General features: G+C 39.1%; 1 long non-coding RNA gene across 1 annotated transcript; it reads right to left on the reverse strand.

The window, feature by feature from the left end:
• Positions 1-7,457: 7,457 nt before the first annotated feature.
• Positions 7,458-16,650, reverse strand: LOC310894426. The gene is made up of 3 exons (XR_014579895.1): positions 16,550-16,650; positions 16,314-16,422; positions 7,458-8,095 (listed from the first exon to the last, which is right to left on the reverse strand). It is a non-coding gene; the product is annotated as an uncharacterized lncRNA (long non-coding RNA).
• Positions 16,651-17,018: the final 368 nt, after the last annotated feature.

The raw sequence follows: 17,018 nt of genomic DNA on the forward strand, positions 1-17,018 counted from the left end.
TCAGGTTGTCAGTTGTAGCAACAGCTTGCCAAAGCAAACCTTTGCCACAAATAAGTTGAACATGCAAGATAATATAACTTGTTGGTAACCATTGTTGGGGTGGGGGGGTTGATAAAAATGCAACATTACGTGATTGAAGCACGCTGGACTTGCATGTATAAAAAGTGATGGTGAAAAGAGGTTAATATTGGTTAATACCAGCCATGCAGACTTTGTGATCTCAGTTATTTACAATGAAAACTGAATTTCATTCACAGTCCCTGCTACTTGAGTTTTAAGTGTTGTGTTGAAAATTGTTTAGAAAATGTGAGAAATTTTTCTTGATGCTGTAAAATTAGTAGGGATGGAACTCCGTCGTGTGTAGGGAAGAACACATTCTTTTAGTCTTGATTAACATACATCTTTTCTGGGGGATGAAATCATATTACTGGGGGCTGGGGGAGGGGTTGTGAAACCAAACCCCCAAAAACACACGTGAATTTTGAAGAGTGCCGTCAGCTGAGTTCATTTTTACAACTTGACCACATTAGGGAAAGAGGATGATTAGCAGGGAACATAATGAAGCAGTACATTCATTCTCTGTTACCTCAGTGTTTTGATTCGGTTTCAAAGCAGAATGCATGAGGCAAGTGAAATCCTTTAAGTGTTATTTTCTTTTTTTCCTTCTTTCTCTTGAAGGAGATGTCAGGTTCTCTTCTCATTCATACAGTGACACTGGTAGAAATGCAAGGAGCTTCCCTGGGACCCCCCTCATGTCCTGTTGACCTGTTTTGCCAGAAGCCACACTGTCCCTTTTAACAGTTGTCCTCTTGCTTAGTAGCTAGGAGTGCCCATTTGCATTGCAGCAGGAGTTTGTGTTCACAGAGGTTATTCAAATCTATGTAACCAAGAACTAGTTGATTTATCAGCAGCAAAAATGAACAGTTGAAAGTGACTTGTCTGACACTGCTATGAACATACTGGGTCAGTAGTGACTGGGGACTGTGTAGTTCACAAACATACTGTGTGACCTCCCATGCTGCTACCTTGTGTGAATAGGGTGACTTGTGGATAAGTTCTTTTAAAATTGCTCTTCTGCTGAAGTTTTCACAGATGCATTTTTTTTCTTCTCCTTCGCTTGCTCGCTCTTGGTCAGTATCTAGACATTCTTGTATGAAAATGAGTGGCCGATACATTTGATGGATTTCCCATAGCTATACTACATCACTGAAGTTGCAGTGTGTTTACAAGGTATACTACAGTAATCGAAGGCTTCACACGGTTGTGTGTCGTCTTGGTCTTTGATTTATCTACAATAAATAGTTTTCTCATTACAAAGCAGTGCTGTGTGTTGCGTTGCCTCATTTATAGACCTCTACATACTCTGTCCTCAAGATTCTTGATATGGAAAACAAAGGAAGGCTCTGAGATAGGTCGTGTGTACTTTGGAACAAGTACCAAACTTTTCAAACTGACGAGCTGATATCGATGCATTGTCCTCTTTTTCCTCTCTGAAGTTTTTAACTCCTGTTTACCACACCTAAAACTAGATTGTAAGCTCTTTTGCAGAAATGGTCTTAATTTGTAAGATTCATCTTCTGTTTAAAAAAAAGGTTTATTGACTAAAACAAAGATGTGAAGCTAAAGCTGCACTTTGTTGCAGTACTGCTAGCAGTCTTTCAACGTGTGTGCAATGTTGGAGCAGTAGGCTGTGTCCTGTGAGGGACTGTTTGCAGTATTCCTCTGTGTAACTGTTCGGCCTGAGGTTTCATAACGCTGAGGGCATTGCATTCTAATAAAGTACTAAGCTTGTGTTGTTTTTTCTCTGACAAATACTCTGTAGTGCCTGTAAGTGTTGCTACCAGCAGTAATGCAGAAAGTCATGTTTTTCCCACCATCTACTGTTTTTCTCTGTATTCTGATCTGACCTTTTCTAACTTTACTGCTTTTCATGATTAATTTAACAAAAAATTTTTAGCACTCAAGGATTATGGAGACTGCTTTACCATGGGAATGGTTTTAAAGAAACTCCCATGCTAGCGACAGGTCAGTTGCAGAAAGGTAAGATACTCAGAGATGTATTGGCAGCTTTTAAGTGAAATTAATGGCAGCTTGCTACTTGGAAGGAAGAAAAAAAAAAGCTTGTTCTGAATTCTGCCTATAATTTTGTCTTTTCTGGGGGGTAGGTACCTGAAGGTTTGGGAAAATTAAGTAGTACAGCCAGAGGTAATGTTGAAGGTATCATCAGCATTGTTACAACTTGCAGTCCACTCAGTAATGCACTTGAGAGCTTTTGTAGGGGTAGCATTGCTAGCTGAGTTCTCAGAAATTTATATTAGTGAACAACTTTATGAAGGTAATAGAGTTGTTGATCAATAATAGAAGTGGAATTAGCTAAGGTCAGTTCATGCTAATTTCCAGTTGCAAAATTGCAGGTATTTTTGGAACCAGTGGAACCGGGGCCTTATTTTATATTTATTTTTTACGTATGAGCTGTAGTACACTGCTTTTGATTAGTAGTATTGCTCTTTGTAAGAGTTCAATATGGTGCTTTATTTTCAGCATGTACCCAAATTTAACCGTGTAACTTACCCAGCTGGATGCATGCTTCATTTCGTTAGTGGCTGGCTTTGCTGAAGTTCTCAAGAGCCACTCTACTTCTGCTACTGAAGGAGGGGGCATCAGCATTTAGATTTTTTTTCCCTCCTTTTTTTTTTAATACTGGAAACTTGCTTTGTGAGGTCCTAAAAGTGAAATACTACGTCTTCTGGTTTAATTAGTTATGGGACTAACTTAATACCCATCAGAATTTGTGCACGTGGGCATGAAGTCAACCTTAAGACCTGGTCCTGGAAAGGTTACGTGCATGGAGTCTAAAATGCCTCATATGTATGTCATTTAATTCAAAGATGACAACCATGATGACTTGCACGTATAAAACAAAAAAAATCTGGCTCTAGAAGTGAGGCTTACAATTTATACTATGTATCTGTTATCTGTTCTGGATTTTGGCAGAAGTTCATGAACTAGTGATCAAAGAAAGTCCTGGTAAGTACCAGCAAGCACAGATATGCTTCACCGTGGTCATTAACTAACATCAGGAAATTGCAGGGCCTTGCTGATGGAAAACTCCCCTATGAATTTCCCATATCAATTTGAAGGTGTGGTAAAATTGAGCAATAAAAGAACAGATACACACATGCATGAATAAATCTTTTAATATAAAATGCAAATTGTTCAAAGTGAACACTCTTGATAACTTAGTATATTTTGTACTCTGAGGCACTGCTTCCTTTTTAGAAAGTACCAGTTGACTGCTCTGCATCTGCTACTCAGTGTGAACAGCAGTGCAAACATTATTTAGATGCTAAAGGCATAGTTCAGTTATTTGAAAGATACCCTGTGACATTTAATTATATTACATACATGGTTAGTTTTTCTGATTTGTGGGTGCGAGTACTTTTTTAACATACCAGAGCATAAAGTTGCTATATTGCAGTCATACTATAACCAATGAGCTTTTCTTTTAATATCACTTTTATGGGTTTTGCTTATGAAAGGTATCAGAAGTATGCGTTGCTACCTAGTTCTTAACACTAACGATGATTTAAACATCTCAAAAACTAGTATCCCTCTAACATTCCTTTCTCATTATTACATGTCCAATTCTTTTTTAGGCCATCTTTTAGAAAAGGATAAGCTATTGTGAATAAGCATGTAAATGAATGTCTTTTTTGTAGCACAAATAAACATCAAAACCAAAAGGTAGTAAATCTCTTGCATCAAAGTCATTATGGGAAGTGGAACCTCATTATTGTAAGTACAGATAAATGAATTAAATTCTAGTCAGTTGTTTAAAGATAGGTTTGGAAAGTGTTTCTCACCACCCATAAACTGAAAGGCACAAACTGGTGCTTACAAAATACCAGTTTTAGAAAGCTAAAGCGAAAACCTGAAGTACTTCTGTTGGGAAAGGTATCCAAAGGGAAGGGAAAAATCGAAGGCACGTAAGTATATGTCACAGACTAGGAAACACTATAGGAACTTACCACCACCCCCATCCACAAAAATCTTGGGAATGATACAATCGCAGGGGTAAGACAGTATTGAATCAGGTACTAATTACTTTTCAGAATCTATTTGCAGAATGACCACACTAGTTGTAATTTTATTTGGTACCTTATGTTTGCATGTAGCTATAACTAAGTATATGAGAAAAATGCAACAGTCTCCTAGGGTTCTCTCCTCAAAGGAAAAGCGGAACCTTTCTGAACAAAGGTAAAGCACAGCATCTCTCTTAGAAATGTACATTTTCACTAAAAGTGAACTTAAGCTATGGTCTTTCATTGCTAAACAACAATAATAGAAAAAAATTAAGGTGATGTTGGATATTAAAAATCAAGTACTTGGGCCTAAGAACATTTTTCTTCTCTCTGTAATTTTGATCTGAAGCCTGGTGTCCTTGTTATCCCCCTCCCCCCAATATTCTTTTTACTTCGGTTTCTCAATCCACAGCGGTTGGTGATTCTCCAGTATCTTCCAGTAAACTGCCCTAAAAATGACAGGGGGGAAATGGGATCTTTTATACAATGAATGTACAAAACACAACCGGTGTTGGCAAGTGGCAAGAGAGTTGGAAGGGTGCTGAAGAAAAGTGAAGGGAGTTTGATTCTATGATCTTCATGGGTCCCTTCCAACTTGGGATATTTGAAGGTTCTACGTGAGGAAGAGGAGCGGCAAGGACAGTGTGAGACTGATAAAAGGGGAGAGGTAGAGATGGAATTGTTGCTCAAGGCCACATCAAACTGCAGCCTACGTCTTACATCTAATCTGAGCTATGAAAAGGTCACTCTAGGAGCGCTGTTGGTCCTGCCCCTTCCCTGGTAGTGGTATTGATGATCATCATTTCATTCCAGGGTGAGCTGGTTCAAGATGCCCAAGTGTTAGAAAGCTAATGTTGAAAAGAGAATAAATAGCTTCCCTGCGGAACTTAACCAGTGAGGATAGTGATGTAAGAGAGGGAAAGAGGGTAGGAACTTGATTTTAAGGTCGTGCTGACACGGTATCACTGCTTTTCTTCTCACAGGTTATAAAAGCTTTTGGGGCTGCTAAATACCACATTTGGCTCAGCTACTTCTTAACTCAGGTCTATCATCTTCAAATTTCAACTTAACTTCTTTACTAATCCATTTGAAGGAAATATCCCCCCCAAATCCATATTATTCATACCTTCTGCACATGTCTTCTGACTGGAAATTACTATTCAGTTTTTGTTTACAAAAATAAAGCTGCTACATGACTCCTCAGCTTTGAAATCCAAATGATAAACAAACGCTGCGGTAGAATTAAGGTCCCCTATTTGCAGACCTGCGTTACAGTTTCTGGCTCCAAGAAGTACAAAACTACTGCACCAATTTACATCAGGACACTTGCTGACAAGCAGTCATAAAATACATGAATTTAAAAAAAAAAAGCTAAGACTGTAAATACATCACATAAAAAGCATATATGATTCCTCCATAACTAAGCACCCCTACTGTTGTGCAGGAGAACGCTTTTCTGCCTGCAATATGCTGAACATTCATCATAAATTGTACTTTCCACACGAAAGGAACAATGCACCGCAAATACCAGAATGTCTTAAGTTCTCTCCTAAGCTTACGGGGAGCTCAGGTAACAGAAGGAAGCTTTGCTGTATTTTTCCTAGGAATTTACTGTGTTCTAGGCCACCTGGTAAAAGCAAGCATTCAATTTTCAACAGATAAATTGTCACAAGATGGCAGTGCACTGACAGTCTTAAATAAAATATTTAATCATGTATTGTTATAACTGCATAAGGGCTACAGCCAAATTCCTTTTGAATTATGGAAAGAACAGAGAAAACTGTACTGACGAACTTTTGAACCCTGATAGTGTGGAATGCATTACCAAAGTTGAACAGAGGAGGCAGCTAATTTATGGGGCAGGAGGCACTATCCAACCTAGAGATTCCCAAGACCAGGTGTTCCAGCTGTAAGAAAGAAACTGTATGGAAAACACTAATGAACCTATAGGGCTCTTAGAACGGGAAGCATATGTAAGATGCCATTGGAGTACTGCAAAAAAGCAATTTTTTGCAAAGAGTAGCTTTGTGGCTAATGATTGCGGCTATGAGCTGTGGGAGAAGAGGGTACCTCCAATTAAGATAACTTTTTTTGGTGAAGATGGGCATCCAGAAAGTAAACAATAGTATCAGAAGTCCAAAAGATAAACGAAGCAAACAAAATGGTTTTGCTGCTAATGTTGACTAACCTGACTTGCAATGAAGATAGGTTTGTTCTTGAACACACTTTCCTTGTCATAAATACTGGGTCAAGTACATAAAACTGTAACCTTTGGCTGCAAATGCTTACTAACTACTAGCATTGAATACCTTAGTATTGTTTTAGAGAAATACACTAAGAGCTGCTGTGTAAATACGAATTGGTATTAGGTTTCAGAAAGGAAATCATTAGCTGAATTAATTAAGCAAGCCATAGCAGTTCCATCCGACTTTGAACATTAGGTCACGTGAAAGACAGGACTTTGTAGTTTTCAAATCCCAAACAAGTTATTGAGGAAAATTTTCTAGTCAAGCCAATGACAGCTGCTATACAAGGTGGATACTAGCTTGTTTAAATTCTTCAGGATTTACTGTATTGATTTCTCACATATTCCCTGTTTTTTAATTAGATAAAACAGAGTAAATCATTATCCAATAACCACTGAGTGTATTCCAATCCATTAGTTATACATGTGTTTACACATTTACCTCTAGCTCGTTTTCTGTCTGCTACGACAGAAGTTGGAAATAATCCTCTAAGGACAGAAGGGAATCTACATAGTTGCTGTTGCTCTGTGACAGAAAAAAAATAGAAACACTTTGTAAAGCATAGTTATCTTACACAAAAGAAAGTAAAACAAAACAAACAAATTAAAAAAAAAACACACAAAGTCCAGGAAAGAGCACAGCTGTGTATCACTGAACCACAGAATGGCTCGGGTTGAAAGAGACATTAAAGATCATCTAGTTGCAACATATCCGCCCTGGGCAGGGATGCCACCCACTAGATCAGGTTGCCCAGAGCCTCATCTAATCTGGTCTTGAACACCTCCAGATCATCTAGTTCCAGCCTCAATCAGCCGGTGTTTGGGATTTCACCAGCTGAAAACACAGCTGGTGACCCCACCATCAAGTCTTCATCCTGATGAGACACTGAGCAGAACAACTCCATGGCAATAGTGCCCTACTCCGCCCCAAAAAGCGGAACAGACCTTTCCTTCTCTTTGAGGCTGCACCACCCGCTACTGTGATGAAAAAAAGTCAAAGTGCCAGGGCAGTAGTGAACAGAGGGGCTGACAAGAAAACCAGATCTGATGTTCTCAACCCTCATAAGGACTCAATAAAAAAACACTTTGCATAGTAGCCTTCAGACAGAACAAAAGACAAAGGGCATCTGTTTTGGTTTAACACCATGAGATTCTTTTCTAACTTCTGGTTACAATACATACCTTCAGATCCAAACAATCAAGTCTCCCAAATGTCATTCTGTAACCAAGCATAAAGCTTCACATAAATGGTGAAAGCAGTGTAATTTAGCATTCGGGTCTCAAGCGTTTGCATATAAAAAAAAAAAAACCCTTACTCAAACACAGCACCTTCATGATGGAAAAAAATAATAATAGAGTAATTAGTTAGTTACAAGTAATTTCTGTAACCTTTAGAATATTTCATCTATATAAACTATACTGGAACAGGGGGATTTTCAGGACGGCGAACAAGGTCATCTTTTACAAAATATAGTCCTAGGTCAGTCTTGCCTTCCTGTCCTTGCAAAGGACACCTCCAAATCCTAAATGAGGAAATCAAATATTCCTTTCAAACCATTTACTCAGTTTCTTGCACTACTTTTACTTCACTGATAAAATCTACATTCTCCCTCACTTCCACTTTAGAGTTTTCCCTTCTTTCATTTTTTTCATCATTTACTTGATTTATGTTTTCTTCCTCCTCCTCCTCTTCCAGTTTCAACTGATTATTTTCTTGGTGTGGACAAGAGTTATCCAAAGCTTCCTGACATGCTTTCAAATCAACATCCTGAAGACAAAAATAAAAGTCCCATTAAGAAACACACTAACAAAACTAATCTTTAAGCACATATTTAATTTTTAAACAGCTACAGCATTTCAAGTAAAAAATACACTGAACAATTCATTCACAGAAATTAACTGAGTATACGCAGACTTTGGGGGCTGAACGAGGTCACAGTTCTCAACTGCAGACACCAGCTTTGCTTAGGTACACAGGCACTGAACCCATCCATGGTAGAACTGGACATTCAAAACCACTGGCAATGAACTATTCTGAAACAGACACACCATGCTGTGATTTCATGGAGAGTCTGGGCTTTCAGTATCATCTGGATGTCATTCCACAACAACATATCCAGACCAGTTACATACTAAGTGATGGAATTTTAAAATAGGCAATTAGAAACATGACCAGTTAACAAAATCCTCCTTTCAAGAAAATATATATATATTTTTCATCTCCAAGGATGAATTTGTTCTGATTTAGTGTTCTCAGAAGCATTTTTCAAGTTATATCTGCAGTTGTATTGGCAGAGATTTTTTATTATTATTATTTTAAGGCTGGGGTATTGCTGGAGTGAGAAGGGATCACTGCTAAGCATTTTGCATATCTGAACTCAAAAAACAAGCAAAACCGAAACAAACAAACAAAACTGTCATATTCTAGCTTTAAAGAGTAAGTCTGAGCTATTAAAATGTGAGACTCTGCGGAATGGCAGCCAGGAAACCAGGTGGCTACACTGCGTTAGTTCCATACATTCCTAGGAAAATGCTATGGCCGTAGCAGAAAAGCTCTCAACAGCAGCAAATGTAATGACTTAATGTCCTCTCTTCTCACGATCAAAGCCTAAACTATACAAAAACTGCAGCTGTAACAGTCATCAAAATGTGTATGAGATTTTTTTCAATTATTTTCATACAAAACACATTCAAAAATGTAACACACGAGTCTAAAAATAAGACTCAGAGTAAAGTTAAATAACATTTGAGAATAAAGTAATATTCATTTTATTTTAATTCTATTACAAATATTTATTTTTAAAAACACTAACATTATTTTTCAACTATTTCAGTTTTTCTTAATTTCTTCTCATGGATTAGAAGGGACATTTAGTTTTATAAGCAGTCATTTCTAACAACAAATAGGGCATTCATCTCTCTCTGATGTAAGAGATACCTGCCTTCAACAAAGTCCAACACAATTTCTACCTACTAAAAATGTTATGTTATTCCAATGTATCACTTCTTTGTGTTTTATCACATATATATACACACGTATCAATATATCACATCTTCTTTGCCATTTGAAATTAAAAATGACCAGATGAGTTATCATCAAATCTCAAAAAACAAATGTACTTTTCTACCACAATTGCACAAAAATGCAGGACTCCTCTATCTGGTAAAAGAGCAGGAGAGGGAACTCACTACAGAAGACGCTGCGGACACAGTAACCAGCTACTTGCAAACATTTAAATGAGTCCAGAGGAGCTATTGGTAGGCATGAAATTATTCCTTCAACTGTGTTTTCAAGATCACGGCTAGTCTTTAGTATTACAAAGCACCATCCTAATACTTGTTCAATTAATATACTCCATTATCATCCTAACTGATAAAATCCATCATCATCAAAAGCAAATAAGTCAAGGACAACAGTTATTAAAGACCTTAAACAGCTCCTCTTGAGCTGAGCAGTATGGAAAGCTGCTGCTGTAAGGTCGAGTATTCACCTCCTGAACACAGTAAATCCATCACCCTACTGGCTGATTAAGAGGTAAATGGAGGAAACAGAAACTTATTATCTATAACATGATGCCTCAAAAACTAATTGTAAGCACAGGTTTTGAACAAAGGAAGTATATGGAAAACAACTTGATGGATCCTATTAAAATGACAAGGGGTACAAATCTATTCTAACACCAGGGAAAACAAAGGCTTGCAGAAATTTGTAAAAAGCCCACAGTGTGCCCCACAGAACATTTAAAACCCTCAGAAACCAATCTGCTGAAGTACACAACGGAGACAGTCCTTCCCAGCACCATCACAAGGAAACCTGGATTTCTGAACTTCTGGGGCATTTCAGTGAAGTGCTCTACATGGAAATCATATAACACAACTGGAATCTTTTCCTCATTACTTAGTTTTGTTTTTTTAACAAAAATCTCCTGGATTATGCTGCTAAAGACTTACTCTTTGATGTTAGTCTTTCCCAGTGGAGGAAAAACAGCTGGAAAAAAAATACTGCTCAGCAACTGAATGCTTTTTTCCAAGCCTGTGTATCACTTGGGATGATTGCTGGTCTGCTGCTATGAGGAGAACAGAAAGACCTCCTCCAGAAACAGCCATGGCATGTTTTTAAGTACAGCATTTCTTTAAAGATAACTTAATTTTGCAGTCTGAATATACATCTAATGACAAAAAGGGATTACATGTAAATACTACTTACTTGGTGCTGCACTGCCACACCTAGTGTTTCTGTCCTGTTTCTTATTTCATATTAATGGTAGCAGAAGAAATGGAAATAGACTCATAATAATACCACCAGGAGCTCAAAATCTAGATCAGGATCACATCAGTCAGTCTCTGCACAGAGAAGACAACCAATTCTCTTCTCTCTTGATTGTGGAAGGCTTAATATTACAGCCAAGTACATTTATTGCAACAGCAGGTGTGGAAGTTCACACCTCACAGCAGGCTGTTTACAAACTAAAACAGTACCTGAAGACAGCCTCCTACTTACATTTGGAAAGATTTCTGCACAAGCAGAAGGCAGGAGACTTACAGTACGTAAAACAAAACAAAACAAAAAATCCAAGTATCTCAAACTCTTATCTTACTTCTGCCATTTACTAGTTTGGTTGGGCTACAGAACACAATCTGAGATTAAGTCCGATTTAGTGAGTTATCTATCAGCCTCATGTGACAGAGGGCTGGGCTCTAGCTGTGCCCTTTTCCTGAGATATGACTTGCCACAAATCAACTATCAGCTTCAGTTTGTCAGTCTTTGAAACAAAAAATATTAATTTATACCAAAACCGCTACTTAAGGTGGCCCCAAAATCAACGCAGAGGTGAGAGAAACTGCAATTTTATGGGTAGCCCAACCTATGCTTTAATTGGAAGAACGTTGCCTGTTCCAGCAGTGGACTTGACTTTGTGGGACTTGACTTTTTAAACCCCTTGTACCTTCTGCAGCAAACCATAACAAAAATTAAGATCACAATCTTCAAGACACAGAATGCACAAAGTTCTTCTTTTAGCCCACTTCTCTTTGAAGCCACTCAGCCCTTCACAAACCCTCTTATTAAACTTAGTTAAGTTCTGGCTAATCCAGGAGCACAAACTAGTGCCGTTCAACTATTTGCAGGCTTTCCTCCAGTGAAATGTTGTTATATCCCAGTGCTTAAAATGTTAAAAATAACTAAATAAAACTGAAAAATACTCTGAGTGAAGCACACAGCTACAGTGTGACTGCTCTCAACCGGAGAAAAGTTTTCAGAAAAAATCCTACCTGGTTTCTACTTACTTAAAAAAAAAAAAAAAAAAGTTTTGATACCTTCCAAGAAAACAAAACAGAACAACAACAGTGCATCTCAAAGTATTCTCAGTCAGTGTAAATATTTGAAATGGTGCCCAAAATCCAGGATGGATTCACTGCATCCAATGCATTTTTAATACTGTGAAATTCTGATCTTTTGCGCAGTGTTCAAAAAGCTATGCTTGTAAGAGGTCTTAAATATCGTGCTCCAAAATGCCCTGCAAAAATACAAACATAGTGATTACAGTGCAAACAATAAGAATTATCCACCGTACATTTTCTTCCTTAACTTTTTTAGTTTATAAACAACAGCAATGTTACACTGTTAAGTATTGAATACAGCAGACAGTCTTTAACCTAGCACTGGAGTTCAGCCCTTATAAAGGGCTTCAGGATCTGTTGTACAGAATGTAATGCATCCACATACGACAAACATTTTTGGTTTGGATGGGGGCAGAGACTTCCTTCTCTGTCTCACCCCAAGTTGGAGCCTGCCCTACGTACTGCTCGATGACCCAGCACTGCAACTACTGCCCTCATTCAGACACTGGCTCATCTGCTGATATGGGCGGCATCAGTGTTTGGGGGGTTCATGCAATCTGGAAAATAAAAATGTTTTTCCTATGAGATTCAGGCCACGGATAGTGAAGAGCTCCACGGTCCATCCCTAGTAATCTAAATTATTCCCCATGTGTATCCCTTGAGAGATAAAGAACTCATCCAAATTTTATCCAAATTTTATCCTCCCTTTTTCACATGTCATGTCTGCATAAATATACAGACATATTAATATACACATGAAGTGTCTATACACAGATTGATAGGGAAAATAAAAGTATTGAATCAAGCAGGGCAGCTCTTCACTCTTGCAAGGTCTTCGGCCAAGACGCTGTACTACAAGCTCCTTGAGACTTTCTATGGATTTGCTAATACTACTACCATTTACACTGGACCTATATCTATGCTATACACATCTCGTAGCACCATGGCTTACTACTTCCACACGCACAGTTTTTAAGGTGCTCTGGAAAACCCGTCTTGTTCATTTTGCAACGGGCCTGTGGCTCAACCTGGCAGCTTCCAGAAGCGTTGTCAGGGCAGATTTACAGTGGGAAGCCTAAGGAAATCACAGCCTTCTTTTGGCACAGTGGGGTATGGACCACATCCCAGGTTGCATGCCTGTGGGATGGCTTATCTCTTTTTCCCATTGGTATCACACCTACATCCCGTGTCAGCTGCATGCCCTTTTTTTTTCCTGTTTTATTGTTTTTATTATTTATTATTTTTATTTTATTATTGCTTTTATTGTTTTTTCCTGTTTTATTGCTTTTTTTATACTTAAAACTTTAAAATGTACATCCCCACATAGTGTCTCAATTTAGTATTTTCATTAAAGCTCATTCCTTGAGCAATCCAATAATAATTTGCAAGCACACAGGAATGTCTGGTTATTTTTTCCCTACCTTTACCTGTATGAGTAGGTCAATAACCTACCCAATGTGATCTCCTTGTGTGAGCAGGCAACAGAAACAGGTTTTCAACAGTAGAATTCAGAGAGAATACACTGTCACCATTTAAGGAGCAAGCAGTTCCATATTAAATTCTCTCTTAAAAAAACAAGACCACAGCCTATTTTTTCAGCCAACTATGAAGAAGACGACTAAGTAATGAACACTGTTGTATCAGGAAAAAAGTACAATGAGAAGTAATCAGCACAGACATAAGGTTCATACCCACCCTTTTTAATCTACTTTCCTAGCAAACATGACCACTGGAACCTAAAATCATGGGCTGGGGCATTCTGCAAACGGTAGGACCTAGGTCAGCTTTCATTGCTACAGATGCTGTTCTTCCATTGCAAGATGCCTTGCATGAACCGATGCACACTTTCCTGGCTTATTCAAATCAGTTTACCACTTTTTTCCCCCCCCGCAAGGATGTAACTCATGGCTCCCATGCAGGAACCCTGGTACCTTAGTCTCAATCTTACACATCCATGAGAATCAAATCTGTAAAATGGAACGCATGGAGCCACTAAACTAATACCCTGAGCCCTACGAGCACATCTACAAACCATGTGCTATGACCTGCAGTAATGTAGGACAGTGAATTAAGTACAGAATTCAGAATAAAAAACTGTTTTTAATTCTGTCTCAGCTTTGGTACAAACTCTCTTTCCTGATCCTGTTAAATACATCCATCTAAGAAAACAGGCAGCAAGACTCTGAGATCATATGTTTATTTTTCTGGTTAAAAGGTGTATTTCAGAAGAAATGTATTTTGTTATTTTTATTACCAAGGTAATAAAAAATATTGCAGAGTTTACATTTTATTAGCAAACTTCTGTTACAGAAGTGGGCTGAATGAAATAGTGTGATTAAAACAGTTAATCCAAAGGTGAGAGCTGATCTCAGTCTGCTGGGCAGCAAGCCAAATGCAGAAACACACCTGTTAGCTTTACTCATTGTCAGACTAAGTGCTCAAACTTTTAGAACACTGCGTTACGTTTTAGCACAGGAAAAAAAAAAAAAGTAAAGCAATCCCACACACTTCAGCATGCCCAAACTGCGTATTTCAGCCACTGAATTCATTTTCTTTTTCATCTGCGTTCATCTTCCAGAGTCATTTGAAATACCAGTTCCCTAAGGATGAGAATCACCAGTTCGCATGGTGTTGCCAACAACATTCTCAGGAGCCCAATGAATCAAATGAATCCGGGAGTGGATTAATCTGATTGTGTAAAGCTTTGATAAGTTAGCAATCACACAATAACAAGCAGAACAAAGCCATCACTTTGATCTGTTTACACATAGCCCTAAGTCTGGTCCTGATCTATTAGAGATAAAAGAAAGGCTAATAATACCTCTGATATATTTTTACAAAAGGCAAAATAAAGGTTATAAATCAGCAAGAACACTTTGAAATTCATTCCTCTGTTGCAATAACGTTTTGACAGCACAAGTAGACTTATTCAAACTTACAGAGGTCAGCTTTAAAACTAAGATCAACTTTTCCCTTTGTATTTCTTTTTTTTGGACCTGTCATGCACTTCAAAACAACTCCGGTGGGACAGACATGGTAGTTTTCACTTAAAAGTCCATTTATGTCTTAGCTCAAGAACTTAACACTACTTTGCCTTGGTCCAATCACTCTTTCAACTTAAACAAAACATGCATTAAAAGAGGGGTCCAGACCTACATTTAGCAAAGAAATTCATCGTCTCTCTACGGAAACAAGTGATCCCTTGCAGTTAGGGCGTGGAAACTAATTTTGCAACTACCGTTCAAAAAAACAGCCAAGTGAACACACGGGGAAATAGAAGAAAGAGAAAGAGAAAGAGAAAGAGAAAGAGAAAGAGAAAGAGAAAGAGAAAGAGAAAGAGAAAGAGAAAGAGAAAGAGAAAGAGAAAGAGAAAGAGAAAGAGAAAGAGAAAGAGAAAGAGAAAGAGAAAGAGAAAGAGAAAGAGAGAAAAAGAGAAAAAGAAAAAGAGAAAAAGAAAAAGAGAAAAAGAAAAAGAGAAAAAGAAAAAGAGAAAAAGAAAAAGAGAAAAAGAAAAAGAAAAAGAGAAAAAGAGAAAAAGAGAAAAAGAGAAAAAGAGAAAAAGAGAAAAAGAGAAAAAGAGAAAAAGAGAAAAAGAGAAAAAGAGAAAAAGAGAAAAAGAGAAAAAGAGAAAGAGAAAAAGAGAAAAAGAGAAAGAGAAAAAGAAAAAGAGAAAAAGAAAAAGAGAAAAAGAAAAAGAGAAAAAGAAAAAGAGAAAAAGAAAAAGAGAAAAAGAGAAAGAGAAAAAGAGAAAGAGAAAAAGAGAAAGAGAAAAAGAGAAAGAGAAAAAGAGAAAGAGAAAAAGAGAAAGAGAAAAAGAGAAAAAGAAAAAGAGAAAAAGAAAAAGAGAAAAAGAAAAAGAGAAAAAGAAAAAGAAGGAAAAAATGAAAACCTACTATACAAGACAAATTTAGCAAGTAGTAGTTGATGCAGGTCCTGTAATTCATAATGAGAACAGGTATTCATAATCATTCAAAATCAACTTGAAAAATCTCAGTAGCTCAACTTGGGCTTTCAAGACGTACTGATTATCCTTCTAAGTCACAAAACCACCATCTTGGCATTACTGCATATTTTCTATCTGCAGAGGGTATCACAAAAGTATCAGATCGTAAATTAGATCATAAATTATTCAGGCATAACGAAACTCTGTGCCTGCCAGTGACTCGATCCAGAAAAGCAGTCCCTGCAACTGAATGGCTCTGCTGATCTCCTTTGAAGTTACAGATGTGCACAACACTTCCACAGGCGTGGGGTCTGAGTGGGGGCAAGCATACAGAAGTGCAGTAAAGACTGCATCCTCTACTACTGAAACTGGCCATCACCACCAGGCATTCATTGCCTACCTTATTTTTTCAAGGTGCCACACTGATAATGCAGGCAGATGAAAAGAGACTAGAGTTTAGTCACAGCACCGTAATAAGCCTAGAGTGACACTGAGAAATGTTACTGGCAAGTGTAAATACAGGACTGTGACATACATGTGCCCTTCAAGAGGTGATCTGTGTGGTTAAGTCGATAGTTGTGACGCGCTGTGGAGAAGCCGTATTTCTGCAACTATTTTACATTCCTGAGCTGCCTGTATGCCCCACATGAAGGAAAGGAGGGCAATTCAGGAGGAAATGCCGAGTAAAAGCGAAAGTCCTCACCTTGCCATCCCGACCTGCCGATCACACACCGCACTCGGGACACGGGAGAGCTCTCACAAGGGGGGCTCGGAGCGAACCCTCGCTGCTCCTGCGCCTCGAAAACCACCCCCTGGGTTGGCAAAACGTGATACCGCGTTACTTCAGGGCACAAACCCGCTCCCTCTCCGTGGCAGCGACAGCACGTTTCTCCGGAGCCTTCCCGCGGGGCGCAGCCCCAGCCCCGCCGCCTCCCTTACCTCCGCCATGGGGCTGCCGCCTCCCTCCTCTTCCTCCCCCGGCCGCCCCACCACCGCTCCTGAGGGGGCGCAGAGCCCGGGGCCGCCCCCTCATGGCCGCCCCCCAACGGCCGCCCCCCAACGGCCGCCCTCCAACGGCCGCCTCTAACGGTCGCTCCCCAACGGCTGCTCGCGGGCGCGGCGCCCTGAGGCGAGGGGAGCCGTGGGGGTCGCCGCCGCCTCAGCGCCCCCGGGGGGCTGTGGGGAGCCCCGGGACGACGAGTGGAGGAGACACGTTAGGAAGTTCGTTAGCTTGGGGGGAAATAAAGATAAAAACGTATGAGAGGTTCTCCGTCTATTTCTGTAACTAAACTTTTTGTCTCCTCCATCCTCTGAAAAGGCCGTTTGCTGCTTCTTGCCGTTTCAGATTACCGGGGCGTCTCACACTGGTTTTGGTGTTTGCAAGGTGTGAGGCTGTCTGGGCAGTGTC

This window comes from Anser anser (genome assembly GCF_964211835.1).
Source record: "Anser anser genome assembly, chromosome: 2".
Lineage (NCBI taxonomy): Eukaryota > Metazoa > Chordata > Aves > Anseriformes > Anatidae > Anser > Anser anser.